The sequence below is a fragment of the Lolium rigidum genome, chromosome 3, assembly GCF_022539505.1.
Source record: "Lolium rigidum isolate FL_2022 chromosome 3, APGP_CSIRO_Lrig_0.1, whole genome shotgun sequence".
Lineage (NCBI taxonomy): Eukaryota > Viridiplantae > Streptophyta > Magnoliopsida > Poales > Poaceae > Lolium > Lolium rigidum.
Genome location: NC_061510.1, coordinates 114,810,064 through 114,831,042, shown reverse-complemented (window position 1 = coordinate 114,831,042; position 20,979 = coordinate 114,810,064). Strand labels below are relative to the sequence as shown.

The following is a 20,979-nucleotide window of genomic DNA, read 5'->3' as shown; positions in this document are numbered from 1 at the left end:
TAATATCATGCATGTTTTTATCTCACTAGTTAAGCATAATGGAAAACAACAAAAATATGAGAGATCTTTATGAACTTTATCTTGAATTAGGACATGATGTGTTTGAAGAGAGAATTAAAAAACCCATGGAACTTTATATGCATGCTAATGGGAATGTTATTACTATGGATGCTTTGAACACCATTGTTGCTAATACTATGGAAAATTCTAAGCTTGGGGAAGCTGGCTCGATGAGCATGATCTTTTTAGTCCCCCAAGCATTGAGGAGAAAATTTTCTTTTATGATTACAATATGCCTCCTATATATGATGATAGCCACTTTGTTGAATTTGCTCCCACTACAACTAATAAAATTGATTATGCTTACGTGGAGAGTAATAATTTTATGCATGAGACTCATGATAAGAATGCTTTATGTGATAGTTACATTGTTGAGTTTGCTCATGATGCTACTGAAAATTATTATGAGAGAGGAAAATATGGTTGTAGAAATTTTCATGTTACTAAAACACCTCTCTATGTGCTGAAATTTTCGAAGCTACACTTGTTTTATCTTCCTATGCTTGTTACTTTGCTCTTCATGAACTTGTTTATTTACAAGATTCCTATGCATAGGAAGAATTTTAGACTTAAATGTGTTTTGAATTTGCCTCTTGATGCTCTCTTTTGCTTCAAATACTATTTCTTGCGAGTGCATCATTAAAGCTACTTGAGCCCATCTTAATGGCTATAAAGAAAGAACTTCTTGGGAGATAACCCATGTGTTATTTTGCTACAGTACATTGTTTTATATTTGAGTCTTGGAAGTTGATTACTACTGTAGCAACCTCTCCTTATCTTAGTTTTATGTTTTGTTGTGCCAAGTAAAGTCTTTGATAGTAAAGCGAATACTAGATTTGGATTACTAGCGTGAAACAGATTTCTTTGCTGTCACAAATCTGGGTCTAATTCTCTGTAGGTAACTCAGAAAATTAAGCCAATTTACGTGAGTGATCCTCAGATATGTATGCAACTTTCATTCAATTTGAGAATTTTCATTTGAGCAAGTCTGGTGGCCTAATAAAATCCATCTTTACGGATTGTTCTGTTTTGACAGATTCTGTCTTTTATTTCGCATTGCCTCTTTTGCTATGTTGGATGAATTTATTTGATCCATTAATGTCCAGTAGCTTTATGCAATGTCCAGAAGTGTTAAGAATGATTGTGTCACCTCTGAACATGTGAATTTTTATTATGCACTAACCCTCTAATGAGTTGTTTCGAGTTTGGTGTGGAGGAAGTTTTCAAGGATCAAGAGAGGAGTATGATGCAATATGATCAAGGAGAGTGAAAGCTCTAAGCTTGGGGATGCCCCGGTGGTTCACCCCTGCATATTCTAAGAAGACTCAAGCGTCTAAGCTTGGGGATGCCCAAGGCATCCCCTTCTTTATCGACAACATTATCGGGTTCCTCCCCTGAAACTATATTTTTATTCCGTCACATCTTATGCACTTTGCTTGGAGCGTCGGTTTGTTTTTGTTTTTGTTTTGTTTGAATAAAATGGATCCTAGCATTCACTTTATGGGAGAGAGACACGCTCCGCTGTAGCATATGGACAAGTATGTCCTTAGGCTCTACTCATAGTATTCATGGCGAAGTTTCTTCTTCGTTAAATTGTTATATGGTTGGAATTGGAAAATGCTACATGTAGTAATTCTAAAATGTCTTGGGTAATTTGATACTTGGCAATTGTTGTGCTCATGTTTAAGCTCTTGCATCATATACCTTGCACCCATTAATGAAGAAACACTTAGAGCTTGCTAATTTGGTTTGCATATTTGGTTTCTCTAGAGTCTAGATAATATCTAGTATTGAGTTTTGAACAACAAGGAAGACGGTGTAGAGTCTTATAATGTTTACAATATGATTTTTATGTGAGTTTTGCTGCACCGTTCATCCTTGTGTTTGTTTCAAATAACCTTGCTAGCCTAAACCTTGTATCGAGAGGGAATACTTCTCATGCATCCAAAATCCTTGAGCCAACCACTATGCCATTTGTGTCCACCATACCTACCTACTACATGGTATTTATCCGCCATTCCAAAGTAAATTGCTTGAGTGCTACCTTTAAAATTCCATCATTCACCTTTGCAATATATAGCTCATGGGACAAATAGCTTAAAAACTATTGTGGTATTGAATATGTACTTATGCACTTTATCTCTTATTAAGTTGCTTGTTGTGCGATAACCATGCTTCTGGGGACGCCATCAACTACTCTATGTTGAATATCATGTGAGTTTCTATGCATGTCCGTCTTGTCTGAAGTAAGAGAGATCTACCACGTTAATGGTTGGAGCATGCATATTGTTAGAGAAGAACATTTGGCCGCTAACTAAAGCCATGAATCATGGTGGAAGTTTCAGTTTTGGACATATATCCTCAATCTCATATGAGAATAATAATTGTTGCCACATGCTTATGCATTTAAGAGGAGTCCATTATCTCGTTGTCCATGTTGTCCCGGTATGGATGTCTAAGTTGAGAATAATCAAAAGAGAGAAATCCAAAATGCGAGCTTTCTCCTTAGACCTTTGTACGAGCGGCATGGAGGTACCCCATTGTGACACTTGGTTAAAACATGTGCATTGCAAAGATCCGGTAGTCCAAGCTAATTAGGACAAGGTGCGGGCACTATTAGTATACTATGCATGAGACTTGCAACTTGTAAGATATAATTTACATAACTCATATGCTTTATTACTACCGTTGACAACATTGTTTCATGTTTTCAATAAAAGCTCTAGCACAAATATAGCAATCGATGCTTTCCTCTTCGAAGGACCATTCTCTTTACTTATATGTTGAGTCAGTTCACCTATCTCTCTCCACCTCAAGAAGCAAACACTTGTGTGAACTGTGCATTGATTCCTACATACTTGCATATTGCACTTGTTATATTACCCTATGTTGACAATTATCCATGAGATATACATGTTACAAGTTGAAAGTAACCGCTGAAACTTAATCTTCCTTTGTGTTGCTTCAATACCTTTACTTTGATTTATTGCTTTATGAGTTAACTCTTATGCAAGACTTATTGATGCTTGTCTTGAAGTACTATTCATGAAAAGTCTTTGCTTTATGATTCACTTGTTTACTCATGTCATTACCATTGTTTTGATCGCTGCATCCACTACATATGTTTACAAATAGTATGATCAAGGGTATGATGGCATGTCACTTCAGAAATTATCTTTGTTATCGTTTTACCTGCTCGGGACGAGCAGAACTAAGCTTGGGGATGCTTGATACGTCTCCGACGTATCGATAATTTCTTATGTTCCATGCCATATTATTGATGATACCTACATGTTTTATGCACACTTTATGTCATATTCGTGCATTTTCCGGAACTAACCTATTAACAAGATGCCGAAGTGCCGATTGCTGTTTTCTCGCTGTTTTTGGTTTCGGAAATCCTAGTAACGAAATATTCTCGGAATTGGACGAAATCAAGACCCAGGGGCCTATTTTGCCACGAACCTTCCAGAAGACCGAAGAGCATACGAAGTGGGGCCACGAGGTGGCCAAACCACAAGGCGGCGCGGCCAAGGAGGGGCCCGCGCCCCCGTGGTGTGGGCCCCTCGTCGGCCCTCCGACTCGCCCTTCCGCCTACTTAAAGCCTCCGTCGCGAAACCCCCGATGCGAAAAAACCACGATACGGAAAACCTTCCAGAGACGCCGCCGCCGCCAATCCCATCTCGGGGGATTCTGGAGATCTCCTCCGGCACCCCGCCGGAGAGGGGATTCATCTCCCGGAGGACTCTACACCGCCATGGTCGCCTCCGGAGTGATGAGTGAGTAGTTCACCCCTGGACTATGGGTCCATAGCGGTAGCTAGATGGTTGTCTTCTCCTCATTGTGCTTCATTGTTGGATCTTGTGAGCTGCCTAACATGATCAAGATCATCTATCCGTAATACTCTATGTTGTGTTTGTCGGGATCCGATGGATAGAGAATACCATGTTATGTTAATTATCAAGTTATTGCATATGTGTTATTTATGATCTTGCATGCTCTCCGTTATTAGTAGAGGCTCTGGCCAAGTTGATGCTAGTAACTCCAAGAGGGAGTATTTATGCTCGATAGTGGGTTCATGCCTGCATTGACACCGGGACAGTGATGAGAAAGTTCTAAGGTTGTGTTGTGCTGTTGCCACTAGGGATAAAACATTGATGCTATGTCCGAGGATGTAGTTATTGATTACATTACGCACCATACTTAATGCAATTGTCTCGTTGCTTTGCAACTTAATACTCGGAAGGGGTTCGGACGATAACCCGAAGGTGGACTTTTTAGGCATAGATGCGGTTGGATGGCGGTCTATGTACTTTGTCGTAATGCCCAATTAAATCTCACTATACTTATCATGACATGTATGTGCATTGTTATGCTCTCTCTATTTGTCAATTGCCCGACCGTAATTTGTTCACCCAACATGCTTTTATCTTATGAAAGAGACACCTCTAGTTAACTCGTGGACCCCGGTCCATTCTTTTAATACTCGAAATACAAATCTGCTGCAATACTTGTTTTACTCGTTTTCTCTCGCAAACAATCGTCTTCCACACAATTCGGTTAATCCTTTGTTACAGCAAGCCGGTGAGATTGACAACCTCATCTGTTTCGTTGGGGCAAAGTACTTTGGTTGTGTTGTGCAGGTTCCACGTTGGCGCCGGAATCCCCGGTGTTGCGCCGCACTACATCCCGCCGCCATCAACCTTCAACGTGCTTCTTGGCTCCTCCTGGTTCGATAAACCTTGGTTTCTTTCTGAGGGAAAACTTGCTGCTGTACGCATCATACATTCCTCTTGGGGTTGCCCAACGAACGTGTGAAATACACGCCATCATACGCATCACACCTTCCTCTTGGGGTTCCCAACGGACGTGTCGACTGCACGCATCAGGCAGCTTGTCGCTTGATCTAGGTTGGCATTGATGGTTTCGTTGGGGGAGAAATTCATTGAGGGAAAGATGCGATGGGATTGAAACCAGTCAAAGGAATCAGAAGAAATCGTTTTTAATACTAGTACTTCACCTGACGGACAAACGCCTTGACCTCCAGCAGATGAGCTCGCGAACGAGAGGTAGAGATAGAGGCGGGGGAAGAGGGAATCAACGGGCTGCCTGGAGGCCGGTGTGGGGAACAACGCGGTGGTCCTCGGCAAGGCGGGGCAGAGGACAGGTGCGACTTGGGCCGCCATGTCCGCCCGGAGAACAAATTCGATTTTGGAGAACAAAATCGATTTGCTCTTCATGGATCTCGTCAGCCGCCGGCGTGGTCGGCTGGGTTGCGTCCAGGATAGCGGTTTGGCAGCGGTGGGGCAATCGAGCCTCGAGCTCGAGGACGCGTGGTGGCGGCGATGTGCGCCTCTGCTCAGAGAGATGTCGTGCCCCTCGTTCCCCACCCTTCGAGCGCTCATCCCTCGTTCCCCGTTGACTGGATTTACGCGGCTGTCCTCTTGGCACACTGCATCTCTGGTCGTTTTCTCCGATGCTCGACCTCCGTTCTCGCATGCTTGACCGCCGCATCTCTGGCCGTGGGAGCTGCTTGTTGTCTAGGTCAACGTCGAGCTCGCGGCTCGGCTGCGGCGGTTTGGGAAATGCGGTGAAGAACAAGCCCGCTACGCAACTCCCCAATCTGATCGGCACCTTCAAAACCAACCAGAGCGCCAGGTCCTCATCAGCTGCTAACCCCGCCCGCACATGGCGGGCGCCGTCCGCTCGTCCCGACTGAAGGTACCGGTACCAAGACCAGGGAACTGCGCGCACTGTTGACTCACGATTGGGTCCGTGGTCGCACCTCCTCGACGGGCCGTCGTCTGTGAGCGCCTCACAAGCTTTTGGATTCCCCGATTCCTGTGGCACCCTATGCATCCACCGGCCCCACTCCAACCTCGACGCATCCCGACTCCTCGACGTTTTTCTGGGCGCCAAGATGAGTGGAAGTAGGGGAGGACGGGGCCGGCGAGGTAGGCGAGGCTGGGGCAGGTCGTTGTAGAGCGGGCGTGACTGGGGAGTGGGGAAGGAGTAGGTGAGGGGAGGGTCTGGTGGTTTGGGACATGGTCAAAGGTGCAGTACTCTGCCGGCTGCCGCTATGCATCATCTCACGGAGGATAAACTCTGTTAGACACGTCTGTCAGTTAACGCGTGCGTACGTACCCATGCGATCACCGGGATTCATCCCTATGGGCTAAACCCCTAGGGTTTTAGGATTGCAACTACTCCCTCCGTGCAGAAATGTAAGACGTTTGGGGACTGTTCCCGACCAGGTGAAAAGGGGTAAAAGACAACTTTACCCTTCCTAGATTTTGAATCGGTACGCTGCCGTCCTCGATCGCCCTCCTGCTCCGCCTGGGCAGGTCCTCTTCCGCCCTCCTCCTCTGCCTGGGCAGGTCCTCCAGCCCTCCACCCCTCCGGCCTGGGCTCGCCCTCCTCCTCCGCCCTTGCCCTCGCCCTCGCCCTCCAACCTCCACCCCTCCGCGCCCCAAAGCGTCCCCCAAAGCAATTTGGGGCGCGCCGGACCAAAAAACCGTTCCAGCCGCGTCCCCCAAAGCCCATTTTTGTCCGGCGCGGCCCAATACGGTGTCCGGCGCCCCGAGCCCATCCCCGTCCCACAGGGGACGCTCCGGGCACGCCGGACACAACGAAAAGCGAGGCGAACCGACGCGGGCCCGACGCGTCAGCGGATCGGAACGCTAAAACCCTGTCGCCTACCTTTTGTCAAGCGACGTTAATGGCGTCCCTGTTTTCCCAAGCGACGCAGGGACGCGTCTCGTCGTGCATGGCCGCGTGGCCATCCGCGCCGGCGTTATTGCGTGCAACCACCCGCTGTCGCCGCTGTTTTAAGACGCCCTGCAACTCGTCCCAATTTCTCACCGCTCACAAACCTTGTCGTAGCCGCCGCCTCCCCCCTCCCAGATCTTCTCCTCGCCGCTCCAAAAATGTCGAGCTCGTCCTCCGGCAAGATCGCCGCAGCGAACGGCTTCGGCCGCGGCAGCCTAACCGTGCCGGAGGCATGGGCGTTGTACCACGCCCAGTATCTAGTCCCGCCGGACATGCGGCTGCCAACCAGCGGTGGCTGGAAGATGGCCGTGTACGGCATTGGCGTCCCGCCACCACCGAAGCCGGGCACGGAGAAATGGAGGGACGGCATCAAGGCCCGGCGGGCTCAACTCACCGCCGAGGAGCGGTTGGATCCGACGTGGGCAGCCAACAACAACGACGACTGGTGGAAGACGTACTTCAAGGCGAAGTACGACGTCGAGATGTACAGCACCCATGGGCTCGTCGGCGGGCCCAACAGCTGGAACAAGGACGGCCGCGCCCTGTTTTGGGGCGTTCTGGGCGCACCCTCGAGAACGTCATCCGCGGCATCCGCAACGGCGCTCCAAGGTTGGAGACGCCGTCGTCACCGCCACCGTCTCCTCGAGGAGGACCACCGCAATGGCAGCTGAGGAGGACGACGTACTCGTCCTCCTCGTACTCTTCCTCCTCAGGACCGGCGCGGTCGACGCCGTCCTCATCGTACCACTCGGCGCCCTACACCGTCCCCAAACGGGAGGTGAAGGAGGAGCCGGCGACGCCCGTCAACACGAGGCGTGGCGGCAGCGGCAGCCGGTGGCAGCAAGGGAGGCGTGGCGGCGCCCTCCTCATCCCGAAGCCGGAGGTGAAGGAGGAGCCGGAAGAAGCATCGCAGGCGGCGCTGCTGGCGGAGTATGAGCGGCAGCAGCGGCTCATCACCAGCAGCGACGACCCCGCGGACTGCCCAGGGCTACGGGCGGCGTTCTTGGCGTCCATGAACGACAAGGACGCCTGGAGGGGCGACGTCAACATGGCGATCGCCATGTCCATCGGCGACTCTGGCAAGCCGCTCGTGGACCTCACCGACAGCGGCGAGGCAGGACCAAGCGGCTTGGTGAAGGACGAGACCGTCGACAAGCGCGTCAAGCAGGAGGTCGTCACCGACGAGATGTACAACTTCCAGCAGTACTACGACGCCTCCGGCCACCGCAAGTTCTTCTAGATTAGGTTTAGTTTAAATTTAGTCAAATTTCGTTTGAATCTATGTAAGTTTGGACGAATCTAATCGAAACTCGTTAAGTTTAAAATTTCCGAAATTTTGTTTGGGGGACGCGACTGGGGAGCGACGTCCCCCAAACGCGGCACGAACGAAACACGTCCCCCAAACGCTCAATCCGGCGCGTTTTGGGGGACGCTTTGGGGGACGCGGCTGGAGATGCTCTAAGGATGAACACATAAAATAATGGGATCAAGGTCTTACTTAAATTAAAACTATGGTTTCTAAATTATGGTACAACTCTTAAAATAATAATTGGCAATATAGGTGTGGTTACTAATTACTTTGAAACAAAATTAGTAATGGTTTGACATTTTATTAAATTTTCACAAGAATTAATAATTAGGGTAAATCCTATTTAGATTTAATTTAGAAATCAGGGTTTAATAAATGTTATTAGGTTTTAAAATATTTAACTTGTTAACTTAAAATGTTTAAGTACACAAGTTTTGAATTACCGAACTAATATTAGTTTTTAGCATTTTCTTGATTTATTATTATTTGAAGAAAATTAGAAAATAGCAATTTGCAAATTAGGGTTCATGAATTACCACTAATATTTAAGTTAATGAAAATATGATAAATATTATTAATCTAAACAATTTATTTACTTAGTGAATAGCTAATATTTAAATTTTGAAACTTCACTAATTATTGAATTCAAATTATGTTTTAAAACAAATGAAATGGCATAATTAATAAGGTTAAAAATAAGTGAATTTTTATTTTGACACACATTTTTATTTTATATTTTATTTGAATAGAGTTTATTTTTGTGAGCATTTTGATATATTATTTATATATTTCTGATCAAAAATGAATTTTATCTATTTTGGTAAAGTTTCAGTGATTTTCTAAAATTTAAATTAAACAGAGATTGCTATTTACACCCGGGATGGCTCTAGCCCTAGTCATTGACAGGTGGGGTCAATGCCACGTTGGCTGCCACGTTAGGCTGACCAAGTCAAAATCGAAACGTGGCGCGGGAGCAGCTCTGCCGACGGGCAGTCGACGACGGCGCTAGCGACTCGGGGTCTCCCCGGACGATTGGGTGCTACCTTTGGCTTCAGCACATGATGGGGAAGCGAATGAGGCTATCGCCGCTACCTAATGGTCGCCGGAGCATGAATGACGGCGAGGCGAAGCGGCGGCGCTCACAGGCTCTCGGTGCGGTGATGATCTGGGATGCAATTGAGCTGGCCGAGGGTACTGAGAGATGCATGAGCTCACTAGGAGCACAAAGAGCTTGACGGCGTGGCCTATGGTGGTCGCAATCGACGGCGACGATGGTGACCGGCGTCGGAGATGCTGAGCTCGACGGCGACGTGATACGTCTCCGACGTATCGATAATTTCTTATGTTCTATGCCATATTATTGATGATACCTACATGTTTTATGCACACTTTATGTCATATTCGTGCATTTTCTGGAACTAACCTATTAACAAGATGCCGAAGTGCCGGTTCTCGTTTTCTGCTGTTTTTGGTTTCGAAATCCTAGTAACGAAATATTCTCGGAATTGGACGAAACGAAAACCCGGGGCCCTATTTTTCCACGGAGCTTCCGGAAGACCGAAGAACACACGAAGTGGGGCCACGAGGTGGCCAAGCTATAGGGCGGCGCGGCCCAAGCCCCGGCCGCGCCGACCTATAGCGTGGGCCCCTCGTGACGCCCCTTGACCTGCCCTTCCGCCTACTTAAAGCCTCCGTCGCGAAACCCCTGATGCGAAAAAACCACGATACGGAAAACCTTCCAGAGCCGCCGCCATCGCGAAGCCAAGATCTGGGGGACAGGAGTCTCTGTTCCGGCACCCTGCCGGAGCGGGGAAGTGCCCCCGGAAGGCTTCTCCATCGACACCGCTGCCATCTCCACCGCCATCTTCATCACCGCTGCTGCTCCCATGAGGAGGGAGTAGTTCTCCATCGAGGCTCGGGGCTGTACCGGTAGCTATGTGGTTCATCTCTCTCCTATGTACCTCAATACAATAATCTCATGAGCTGCTTTACATGATTGAGATTCATATGAGTTTTGTATCACAATTTATCTATGTGCTACTCTAGTGATGTGTTATTAAAGTAGTTTTATTCCTCCTGCACGTGTGCAAAGGTGACAGTGTGTGCACCGTGTTAGTACTTGGTTTATGCTATGATCATGATCTCTTGTAGATTGCGAAGTTAACTATTGCTATGATAATATTGATGTGATCTATTCCTCCTACATATGCATGAAGGTGACGAGTGTGCATGCTATGCTAGTACTTGGTTTAGTCTTTTGATCTATCTTACACTAAAGGTTACTAAAATATGAGCATTATTGTGGAGCTTGTTAACTCCGGCATTGAGGGTTCGTGTAATCCTACGCAATGTGTTCATCATCCAACAAGAGTGTAGATGATGCATTTATCTATTCTGTTATGTGATCAATGTTGAGAGTGTCCACTAGCGAAAGTCTAATCCCTAGGCCTTGTTCCTAAATACTGCTATCGCTGCTTGTTTACTGTTACTATCGCGTTACTACTCGCTGCGTTACTACTGCTGCGTTACTACTCGCTTGTTTATCGTCCCGGGCAAAGCACTTTTCTGGTGCCGTTGCTACTACTTATTCATACCACCTGTATTTCACTATCTCTTCGCCGAACTAGTGCACCTATTAGGTGTGTTGGGGACACAAGAGACTTCTTGCTTTGTGGTTGCAGGGTTGCATGAGAGGGATATCTTTGACCTCTTCCTCCCTGAGATCGATAAACCTTGGGTGATCCACTTAAGGGAAACTTTCTGCTGTTCTACAAACCTCTGCTCTTGGAGGCCCAACACTGTCTACAAGAATAGAAGCTCCCGTAGACATCAAGCACTTTTCTGGCGCCGTTGCCGGGGAGGGAAGGTAAACGGCACTCACACATTGGCAAGCCCGGCAACTAAGCACTTTTCCTCCCTCGTCAACTACGCGCCAAGCACTTTTCTGGCGCCGTTGCCGGGGAGGAAAGGTAAAAAGGCACTCATACTCCGGTTCCAGGTAAAGTACTTTTCTGGCGCCATTGTGTTTGTGCTCTAAGCTATTTCCTTTAGATCCTGCAATTGCATCTTTTTGTTTCTTGTTTACACTAGTTTGGCATAATGGACAACAATGAGCTTCTTATTCTATTTCCTGATTTAAAACATGGATTGTTTGATGCGAAAATTAAAAAACCTATGAAATCTTATTTGCATGCTTGGTAGTAATATTAGTATGAATGCTTTGAACACCATTGTTGATAATAATATAGAAAGTTCTAAGCTTGGGGAAGCTGGTTTTCATGATCTTTTTAGTCCCCCAAGCATTGAGGAGAAAATTTTCTTTGATGATACTTTGCCTCCTATTTATAATTATAATGATAGTGGTCTTTTGGTGCCACCTACTATGGAGAGTAAATTTTGTTGTGATTATACTATGCCTCCTACACTTGATGAAAATAATAATGATAGCTACTATGTTGAATTTGCTCCTACTACAATTAATAAGAATAACTATGCTTATGTTGGGAGTAGTAATAATTTTATGCATGAGACTCATGATAAGAATGCTTTATGTGATAGTTATATTGTTGAGTTTTCTCATGATGCTACTGAAAGTTATTATGAGAGAGGAAAATATGGTTGTAGAAATTTTCATGTTACTAAAACACCTCTCTATGTGCTGAAATTTTTGAAGCTACACTTGTTTTATCTTCCTATGCTTGTTACTTTGCTCTTCATGAACTTGTTTATTTACAAGATTCCTATGCATAGGAAGCATGTTAGACTTAAATGTGTTTTGAATTTGCCTCTTGATGCTCTCTTTTGCTTCAAATACTATTTCTTGCGAGTGCATCATTAAAGCTGCTTGAGCCCATCTTAATGGCTAAAAAGAAAGAACTTCTTGGGAGATAACCCATGTGTTTATTTTGCTACAGTACTTTGTTTTATATTTGTGTCTTGGAAGTTGTTTACTACTGTAGCAACCTCTCCTTATCTTAGTTTTATGTTTTGTTGTGCCAAGTAAAGTCTTTGATAGTAAAGTAAATACTAGATTTGGATTACTGCGCGAGTTCCAGATTTCTTTGCTGTCACGAATCTGGGTCTAATTCTCTGTAGGAAACTCAGAAAATTATGCCAATTTACGTGAGTGATCCTCAGATATGTACGCAACTTTCATTCAATTTGGGCATTTTCATTTGAGCAAGTCTGGTGCCCTTTTAAAATTCGTCTTTACGGACTGTTCTGTTTTGACAGATTCTGCCTTTTATTTCGCATTGCTTCTTTCGCTGTGTTGGGTGGATTTCTTTGTTCCATTACCTTCCAGTAGCTTTGAGCAATGTCCAGAAGTGTTAAGAATGATTGTGTCACCTCTGAACATGTGAGTTTTTGATTATGCACTAACCCTCTAATGAGTTTGTTTCGAGTTTGGTGTGGAGGAAGTTTTCAAGGGTCAAGAGAGGAGGATGATATACTATGATCAAGGAGAGTGAAAGCTCTAAGCTTGGGGATGCCCCGGTGGTTCACCCCTGCATATATTAAGAAGACTCAAGCGTCTAAGCTTGGGGATGCCCAAGGCATCCCCTTCTTCATCAACAAATTATCAGGTTCCTTCTCTTGAAACTATATTTTTATTCGGCCACATCTTATGTACTTTACTTGGAGCGTCTGTGTGCTTTTGTTTTTGTTTTTGTTTGAATAAATGCTTGTGTGGGAGAGAGACATGCTCCGCTGGTTCATATGAACACATGTGTTCTTAGCTCATAGTATTCATGGCGAAGTTTCTTCTTCGTTAATTTGTTATATGGTTGGAATTGGAAAATGATACATGTAGTAAATTGCTATAATGTCTTGGACAATGTGATACTTGGCAATTGTTGTGCTCATGTTTAAGCTCTTGCATCATATACTTTGCACCTATTAATGAAGAAATACATAGAGCTTGCTAAAATTTGGTTTGCGCAATTGGTCTCTCTAAAGTCTAGATAATTTCTAGTATTGAGTTTTGAACAACAAGGAAGACGGTGTAGAGTCTTATAATGTTTACCATATGTCTTTTATGTGAGTTTTGCTGTACCGTTCATCCTTGTGTTTGTTTCAAATAACCTTGCTAGCCTAAACCTTGTATCGAGAGGGAATACTTCTCATGCATCCAAAATACTTGAGCCAACCACTATGCCATTTGTGTCCACCATACCTACCTACTACATGGTATTTATCCGCCATTCCAAAGTAAATTGCTTGAGTGCTACCTTTAAAACTCCATCATTCACCTTTGCAATATATAGCTCATGGGACAAATAGCTTAAAAACTATTGTGGTATTGAATATGTACTTATGCATTTTATCTCTTATTAAGTTGCTTGTTGAGCGATAACCATGTTTACGGGGACGCCATCAACTATTCTTTGTTGGATATCATGTGAGTTGCTATGCATGTCCGTCTTGTCCGAAGCAAGAGAGATCTACCACCTTCATGGTTGGAGCATGCATGTTGTTAGAGAAGAACTTTGGGCCGCTAACTAAAGCCATGATTCATGGTGGAAGTTTCAGTTTGGACATATATCCTCAATCTCATATGAGAATAATAATTGTTGCCACATGCTTATGCATTAAAGAGAGTCCATTATCTGTTGTCCATGTTGTCCCGGTATGGATGTCTAAGTTGAGAATAATCAAAAGCGAGAAATCCAAAATGCGAGCTTTCTCCTTAGACCTTTGTACAGGGCGGCATGGAGGTACCCCATTGTGACACTTGGTCAAAACATGTGCATTGCAAAGATCCGGTAGTCCAAGTTAATTAGGACAAGGTGCGGGCACTATTAGTATACTATGCATGAGACTTGCAACTTGTAAGATATAATGTACATAACTCATATGCTTTATTACTACCGTTGACAAAATTGTTTCATGTTTTCAAAATAAAAGCTCTAGCACAAATATAGCAATCGATGCTTTCCTCTTTGAAGGACCATTCTTTTACTTTTATGTCGAGTCAGTTCACCTATTTCTCTCCACCTCAAGAAGCAAACACTTGTGTGAACTTTGCATTGATTCTTACATACTTGCTTATTGCATTTGTTATATTGCTTTGCATTGACAACTATCCATGAGATATACATGTTACAAGTTGAAAGCAACGGCTGAAACTTAATCTTCCATAGTGTTGCTTCAATGTCTCTACTAAGAATTTATTGCTTTATGAGTAACTCTTATGCAAGACTTATTGATGCTTGTCTTGAAAGTACTATTCATGAAAAGTCTTTGCTATATGATTCAATTGTTTACTCATTGCATTAACATTGTTTTGAATCGCTGCATTCATCTCATATGCTTTACAATAGTATGATTAAGATTATGTTGGTAGCATGTCACCTCAGAAATTATCTTTTATCGTTTTACCTGCTCGGGACGAGCAGAACTAAGCTTGGGGATGCTTGGTACGTCTCCGACGTATCGATAATTTCTTATGTTCTATGCCATATTATTGATGATACCTACATGTTTTATGCACACTTTATGTCATATTCGTGAATTTTCTGGAACTAACCTATTAACAAGATGCCGAAGTGCCAGTTCTCGTTTTCTCGCTGTTTTTGGTTTCAGAAATCCTAGTAACGAAATATTCTCGGAATTGGACGAAACGAAAACCCGGGGCCCTATTTTTCCACGGAGCTTCCGGAAGACCGAAGAACACACGAAGTGGGGCCACGAGGTGGCCAAGCTATAGGGCGGCGCGGCCCAAGCCCTGGCCGCGCCGACCTATAGCGTGGGCCCCTCGTGACGCCCCTTGACCTGCCCTTCCGCCTACTTAAAGCCTCCGTCGCGAAACCCCTGATGCGAAAAAACCACGATACGGAAAACCTTCCAGAGCCGCCGCCATCGCGAAGCCAAGATCTGGGGGACAGGAGTCTCCGTTCCGGCACCCTGCCGGAGCGGGGAAGTGCCCCGGAAGGCTTCTCCATCGACACCGCTACCATCTCCACCGCCATCTTCATCACCGCTGCTGCTCCCATGAGGAGGGAGTAGTTCTCCATCGAGGCTCGGGGCTGTACCGGTAGCTATTTGGTTCATCTCTCTCCTATGTACCTCAATACAATAATCTCATGAGCTGCTTTACATGATTGAGATTCATATGAGTTTTGTATCACAATTTATCTATGTGTTACTCTAGTGATGTGTTATTAAAGTAGTTTTATTCCTCCTGCACGTGTGCAAAGGTGACAGTGTGTGCACCGTGTTAGTACTTGGTTTATGCTATGATCATGATCTCTTGTAGATTGCGAAGTTAACTATTGCTATGATAATATTGATGTGATCTATTCCTCCTACATATGCATGAAGGTGACGAGTGTGCATGCTATGCTAGTACTTGGTTTAGTCTTTTGATCTATCTTACACTAAAGGTTACTAAAATATGAGCATTATTGTGGAGCTTGTTAACTCCGGCATTGAGGGTTCGTGTAATCCTACGCAATGTGTTCATCATCCGACAAGAGTGTAGAGTATGCATTTATCTATTCTGTTATGTGATCAATGTTGAGAGTGTCCACTAGCGAAAGTCTAATCCCTAGGCCTTGTTCCTAAATATCGCTATCGCTGCTTGTTTACTCGTTTCTATTGCGTTACTACTGCTGCGTTACTACCGCTGCGTTACTACCGCTTGTTTACTCGTCCCGGGCAAAGCACTTTTCCGGTGCCGTTGCTACTACTTATTCATACCACCCGTATTTCACTATCTCTTCGCCGAACTAGTGCGCCTATTAGGTGTGTTGGGGACACAAGAGACTTCTTGCTTTGTGGTTGCGGGGTTGCATGAGAGGGATATCTTTGACCTCTTCCTCCCTGAGATCGATAAACCTTGGGTGATCCACTTAAGGGAAACTTGCTGCTGTTCTACAAACCTCTGCTCTTGGAGGCCCAACACTGTCTACAAGAATAGAAGCTCCCGTAGACATCACGACGCTCCAGGACGCTCCGACCCCATTCTTGGCGCTAGCTGAGCAAGTCGAGGGCGAGGAAGACGATGGCGTCCACGGCTTGGCTCGGGAGTGCCTCCATCGATGGTGAGACGAGTTGGCCGACGACCTAGGGTTTCAGATTGGGGAAGGAATGGTGCGGAGAGAGAAGAAACGAGCGGCTAGGGTTTCGTCCAGGGCTTTTATAGAGCTCGGTGGTGCGCCTCGTCACGAGGCCGATCGAGGAGAAGTCGACAGCAGCGAGGAAGGCGTCGTGCTGTCGAGCGCGGGTGAGATGAAGAGGATGAGGATGAACTTCTCCCTCTCGCTGATATTTTGGAACGAAAGGGTACGGTGTTCTTGGGCTGGGTTGAGCTGGTCAACATGGTGGCAATGTTGGGCTGGTTCTGGGCTGCTGCGGTCCACCAGGGTAAGTCCTCCTCTCTCTTCTCTTTTTCTTCTTTTTTATTTATATTTTCAATTTGTTATTTGAATCTGATTTAAATTTTGTTTTGTTTTGCAGGTTATAAAGTATTTGAATATTTATATGACTTGATAATAATGCTTACTGCATTGTTTTTTTTAAACCAACATCTATTAATTGATTAAATTTTTGTTCTTGTGGAGCACAATCCAAAGTTTAAAAATAGATATGAATTTAGGGTTCATCTCAATTTGCCTTTTTAATTAGACACCATATATATTTTAAATGGTTTGAAAATTTGATACATATGCATGGTGAACACATTATATTATGCTAGTGCTTAACAATATTGATTGTTCATATCTATTTTACTTATGGTTAGAGTTCAAAATAAATGTTAAGAAGGATGGAATTGGATCATGATTTTATGTGGAGATTTATTTCTAAGGGTTTAAGAATATGGTTGAATAAACTCTATATTTATTAATCTTGCTTAGCAACTTCTGGGTTGAACTACTTAGAATAATTCCCAAGCCAAACATGGTTAATCCACTTGCTAAGGTGATGGTTCAAGCTATGATAGATTTTCCTATTTGGGTTAACTAAACAATTTACTTGGAATACCAAATAAATTTGGATATTGGTTTCACTCTACACACCAAATGGCATTTAGTCATTGGGTACATATGTAACACCCCAAATTTCCAAAACAAAGAAACATTCAATTTCCCTATTTACAAATTTTGGAACCAACAAAAACCTTTATTAAACTAAGTTAGGAGCATAGTGCTCATGCATGTGTATGATGATTCTTGCCATGATTGTTTGTTGAAGTATTTTGGAAATGATCTTAAACCCTAAACCCTACCTTTTTCAACATCAAAGAGAAACAAATAAAAAGAAAACAAAATAAGATAAAAAAGCATATGAGAGAAAATAGCTATCTTTGCAAATCAACTATGCCATATTCTACCTTGTTTAGGTGACTTGAAAAACCTCAACAACCCAACCTAGTAATCATCAACTAAATCAAGGTGAAACAACAAGGAAATAAAAATATACATAGGGTCATATGTGGGCATATAGCCAAAAATGCAATTCTTATCTTTCGCCACCTTTACCTTACCAAAATGATTGGAAACCATTAATAAACTTAACCTAACACTCAAGGAATCCAAAACCATGACCTTTGGTCAAAGAAAATAAAATAAAAACATGAATTCACATGAGAGGCTTATGGCCATTTTTTGTAAATCTTTAACCTAGGCCTTTTTAGTTTGTTTCAATGGTTTGGAAATGTTCCTAAACTAATAAGAATCACTTTTGAATCAAAGAAATGCAAATCAAAGCAAGAGAAATAAAAAACCAACTCACATATGATCATGATCATATGTGACCTTGATATCATCTTACCCACTTTGAGCCCCTGGATTAAGATGTTTCTAAACTAAAACCTCCCAACTCTTTGCACCTCATCCAAGACCTCATCAAGGTGAACAACTTGGGTCAAAACCACCCCTGCAAATTCTTGCTAGATTCAAAGTTATGATCAAGCAAAGTAGGGACCTCAAATCAGATTTAAGATTGTGCCACTTTTGAAATTTCACAAACCAACTCAATTTTGCACACCACCACCACCATTGTGTGCCAATTAACATATGAATCAACTCCACCAAAATTCATTTCAAAATTTGAAAGTTTGCTTCATGCGGCCATTGTGTCGAACACATGGCAGGCACCATTCTACCAACTCTCTACATGCCATTATCCATCATGCCCTTGCCTAAACCATCACCCCTATGTCATCCTTAGTACTCTCTCTCACTCATTGCACGATGCCAGGTCTGGAGACACACTGAAATGCACAAAATATTCACATACATGATCATGCCGTGCATGCCATGATCATCATCATGCCATTTTTCTTTCCCTTCACTTCCGGCGTGCGTCAGCATGTCCTCGAGCTCCCCCTCTCTCCCCTGAACACGTTGGACACTGCCCCTGGCCAAGGAGAGCAAGGCAGCAGCCAGGCCAGGACGTGCCCAAATCCCACAGTGACGCCAGCGCGCGCATGGTGGCAACGCAGAGCACGCCAGAGCACTGCCTCGTTGTAACGGCCCCGGGTAGTACCCCTATTAGATTTTGTTTGTTCTTTTTCTTTTGTGCATCATCATGACATCATGCATCATATCATCCATGTTTTTACAAATAAAATTATATTTTATAAACCCTAGCTTGTTGTTTTCTCCCTCATATGTTTATTTTAAAAATCCCTCTCCCTCTTATCTTTTCCAATAATAATAAAGCTCTAATCCCTGAGCTCTCTCTCTCTGGCCTCTCTCCCCGTGGCCCATCTGCTCCTCCCAGCAGCCCACCTCTCCAGCTCCTCCGGCCCACTTTTCTTTTCTCCTCCACCTGGCCCGTACCCCCCTTCGTGAGTGAGAGGAGCCTCTCATGTTGTCGTCTTCTTCGTGCACGAGAAGTGCGTGAGCTGTGGTCCTCCACTCCTCCCTGCCTCCAAGCACCGCACAGCGACCCTGCTCCCCTCCCCCTTTTAATCCCTTGCCAAACCCTAGCCTATCTCCCCCTCCACGCCGCCGCCACCTACCTCCCTCCACTTTTTCTCTATTCTCTGTGAGCAAACGAAGAGAAGGAAAACCCCACTGCCACCATCCTCTTAACCATGGCGCCGCCGCTCCGGACTGTCCCTCGCCGATCTGAGACTACCGGAAGATGCGCATCGTCGTCCTCTCCATCCTCCCCAAGGGAATCGAGTTGTTTCCGCCCCAACAACGTCAAGCTCGCCGTTTCCTTCTCCGACCGGCCGCACTCCGGCGTCGATTCCGGCCACCTCTGTCCGTCCCCGACCGTTCTGAGCCCTTCTTCACGTTCCTGGTGACTATCTCTTCCTCCCGGTCTTCTTCTCGTTCTCTATCTCCTCCTCAGTCTCTCTACCCATGGTGACCTCCGCCTTCCTCCGCAGGCCCACGTCGCCGGCCTAACTCCGGTGGCTCCCAGCTTCCCCCGCCACCAGATCCTGGTCGCCCAGGCCGAGGCGCACCCCCGACATCATCTGCTTCCTCTCGGTTCGCCCAGAAGCTCGAGATCGGAACTCGTCTGCAAGCTCCGCCATGGCCCTGAGCTCCGCTGTGGTCAGGAATAAAAGGGGGGCGCGTCTCAACATGTTCATCATCCACACACTAGCCTGCTGGTTTGTTCCTTTGTCTGGATCAGCAGATCCTGTGTTCGAATCCCAGGGACGCCAAATCCCCACGTTTTTTATTTCTTTTCTGACCTGACAGGTGGGCCCCGGCCATCAGCCTGTACCGGAGCCACCTCAGCTTCACTGCCTCGTCAGCGCCAAGTCAGCTCCTCCCTGGCCCGCCAGTCAGCCTCTGTGGCTAGCCCTCTCTGGTATAAAACGTTTTCCCTTTCTCTGTTTTTCTGAAAATTGTTGCAAATGATCTAAAACTTGTGAAATTCATATCTTTAAATCTGTAACTCGAAATGCAAAGTATTTTATATGAAATTTTATCAGAAAAATGAGAGGAACATGAATATGCCATCCATGCTTGCTGTTGCATCATGCATCTTATAATTTCGTGCTAGTTTGCATTATCACCTAATATGGAACATATGGAATATGTGGGATATTATATAAATGTTGTCCCGGTTCCATTTAACTTTGATGTAGCTCACCCCTGCCATGTTTGCCATGCTAATCAACACTTAAATTTTCCGGTAGAAAATGCAACTCCAACCTAATTTGTTTGTCCGGGGTTTCGACTCCGATTAGTACGGGTAAGTTGCATCGCATCATCGTTGCCATGTCATGCATATCATCTTGATCATGCTCGATCTTCTTTATCCATAGAAGTAAGATTGCATACGTTGTGTGTTCCAGCATTTGCTTCCTCCCGGATAGGATCACGAAGTGTTGATGTGAGATACGACGAGTTCTCCGACAAGTGCTTCTGCAGCTTTTCACAGGCGAGCCCTCTCTCTTCACCTATTATACACTCTCCCTCGCATTGCTATCCTTATGTTGCGCTTCTTTATCGAGTCACGTGTCCTATTCCACTTGTTTACCATAATAATCCTATATGTATCATTTCTTAACCATAGCCGTTGCTTGATGTTTGAGCCTTGCGAGTCGTAGGCGTGTTTAGGCTCTGTTGTTTATCTCGATCTGTTATCGGGATATGTTGGGTTGTTGGGAAGTTATCACATGCTATATCAGCTGTTGGAAATACACATGCTTTACTTATTTGTTAACAACTAAAATTGTAAGCAGAGGCATCTGTGAGCCCCTTTGCGAAAGCATCGGAACTTTGACTCGCTAATGTCCCCTAGGACCCGAGTTCTTGTTATCTGTTCCGAGATTGAGCGCTCTACCCATGCGTGGGGACGATTATTGGGACCCCCCTCACCCATTACCTTTTCTCAAGTCGGTTGAAAAGGGGCCACAACCTTGGTTTTATTTG

At 44.8% G+C, this 20,979-nt stretch overlaps 1 long non-coding RNA gene across 1 annotated transcript; it reads left to right on the top strand.

Moving 5' to 3' along the window:
- The first annotated feature begins 19,602 nt into the window (after positions 1-19,602).
- LOC124698044 lies at positions 19,603-20,449 on the top strand. Its single transcript, XR_007000866.1, has 3 exons — positions 19,603-19,706; positions 19,798-19,909; positions 20,400-20,449. It is a non-coding gene; the product is annotated as an uncharacterized LOC124698044 (long non-coding RNA).
- The last annotated feature ends 530 nt before the right edge of the window (positions 20,450-20,979 follow it).